The sequence below is a fragment of the Microtus ochrogaster genome, linkage group LG9 (genome assembly GCF_000317375.1).
Source record: "Microtus ochrogaster isolate Prairie Vole_2 linkage group LG9, MicOch1.0, whole genome shotgun sequence".
NCBI lineage: Eukaryota > Metazoa > Chordata > Mammalia > Rodentia > Cricetidae > Microtus > Microtus ochrogaster.
The window spans coordinates 37606751-37609308 of NC_022034.1; positions in this window are offsets into that span (position 1 = coordinate 37606751).

Consider the following 2558-nt stretch of genomic DNA (forward strand, 5'->3'; position numbering starts at 1 on the left):
ACTAAGAACTGATATTCCCATAGGACTGAGTATATAGTTCAGTGTTCACACCCACAGAACCTGATGTCTTCACTGCCTTTGTAGCTTTCTCTTCTTAATTGTAAGATTCTTCAGGACTCTGATTGAGTTATCATCACCAAATATGAGCCCTATCTATGCATCACGACATTATGTACAAAAGACATATGAGCAAGTTGATCGAATAGGAAGTTATGATTCTAGTAATGAGATGAACTCTAGAGCAGTTCAGTTAGATTTGCCCATTTTGCAGAAGTGAAAACTGAGGCCTACAGCATGCAAGCAAATGGATAACTAATAGAAAACAGGACTGGGTTGGAGACAAACCTACTTACCTTGGCAGTTATACCACAGGATAACAGAACCTAAGTGATTCCCCTAAAGTTCACTGGAGCTGCATCAGAGTCATATAAATACCAGAAAATGTAAATGAGTCATGAATGTGTGAATAAAAAGCTGTTTTTGATACTTACATATTGAGAAATTTAAATAAAAGTATTTGAGAAAATATTTTGAGCTATATTGATGCCACAGTATTTGAGAAACAGCTTGTGGCATTTAACATCCCCCAAAGGCAGCTGGGTTTTTCCCATTCCAACTTGGTAGCAGTGTGTTAAAAGATAAATAGATAAAAATTATTTGGCATAAATTTAAAATAAATTTAGCTGGATAGCTTAAGCTGTTGGCTTAAAAACTTCCAGAACCATTTAATTCTCTTGCTAGATTTTTGTCAAGCAAAGGATCATAACTAATTTCAAGTAGCCATTAAACCAGAAATGAAGGAGCTTCTTTCCTAGACCACCTGAGAAAATGACCTTTCCATTGTGACAAGAACCATGTCCCTTCATATTTTACTGTCTTTATCTTGAATTGGCAGGTGCCCTATCTTCCCAGGGACCCCTTTCTACTTGGGACAAAAAAAAAAAAGTAAATGAAAACCTAAAAGGACCAATGAATTTCTGCTTTTCAAAGAATTATAATTCAGGAGGTTTCCAAGAGAATTTTTGAGATAAAGAATTCTCTAGATGGACATAGAACTTGGCAATGCAGCCTGCTGTCAGCCATGATTTATCACAATGAGGAGAAAATATGGATAAAAAGCATCTGTAGTAAAGACAAATAGAGCAGTTGGATTCAGGCAGAGTTACCTCTGTCCTCTGCCAGAGGGATTGGCAGAGACCAAGTTCCTATCTTTCAGAATTGATATATAACAACGTGGATAAAACATGGCGAGCCATATGGCCAACTACTCAAGACTTACTAGGCTTGATTAGAATGTGTTTGCACCTAGGTTATTTTCCAAGGTATCCTTGAAGACAAAAGATATTTCTAATAATAATAGTCATGACCAAACAACAGTAGTAGCCTGTATAGTGCCCAAGAGATTATATAGCAATTTCTTTAAGAATTTTCAATGCTACATCATGCTCCTGCAAGTTTATTATAGTTCTTCAGGGCCTCTTGTTATACAATTTGGAGACTGCAATTCCACATGATGCTTAAGTCACTATAGACTTTCTGCCATGGCTTCTTTCTAAACGTATGCAGCAGGTTGGGGGTCAGGGTTCCGTATTTAGGTAAAACCTACTTCAGACAGTTTGGTATATTTCATATTGAACAAAGTCAATAATGAAGGAAAAATTAAAAAGAGGATTATTTTCTTCATTGAACATATTAGTAAATTTAGTTTCCCAGAGTTGTATAACGGGATCTAGCAGACGTATCTGCTGAATCATAGTCAAAGAAGCAGAGAAGCTGTCCTGTTTGTCTTCATATGACATGCATGTAAACAGCTATCCTTAATGCCTAGCCCATTTTTTTTTGTTGTTCTTATGGATGAAACTGTTCCACTCTTCCTTAAGAAAAAAAAAGTTTCCCCATTGTATATATTATAAATGCAGAAACAGAACTGTCAGCATGAACTGAAAAATCTTAACTGACTTGAGTTTAGCTGATCAGAATACTATTATGAATAGTTAGGTAAAGAGAAAACTCAGGAAAGTTGAGGAAGGGATACAGTCTTTGATGGTTTGAGTAAGAGTGACTCAGCAATTAAGAGTACTGGCTGCTCTTCGAGAGGTCCTGAGTTCAATTCCCAGCAACTACATGGTAGCTGACATCCATCTATAGTGGGATTGACGCCCTCTTCCTGCATAAAGTTGTACATGCACATAGCACTCACACACACAAAATCAATAAATAATCTTAACTTGAATGCTCAGTCATCAGGGAGTGGCACTAACTGAGAAAGATTAGGAGGATTAGGGGGCTGGGGGTGTGGCCTTGTTAGAGGAAGTGTGACACTCACCAGAGGAAGGGGTATTAAGTGTGTTTGAGCATTGAGGTTTCAAAAGCCCATGCCAGCCCCCTTGTTCCTCCCTTCCTCCCTTCCTTCCTCCCTCCCTCCCTTCCTCCCATTCCCCTCTGTAGGAGTGATTTCTTATTAATAAAGAGACTGCCTAGACCCATTTGATAGGCCAACCCTTAGGTAGGCGGAGAAAACAGAACAGAATGCTGGGAGAAAGAAGCTGAGTCAGGGA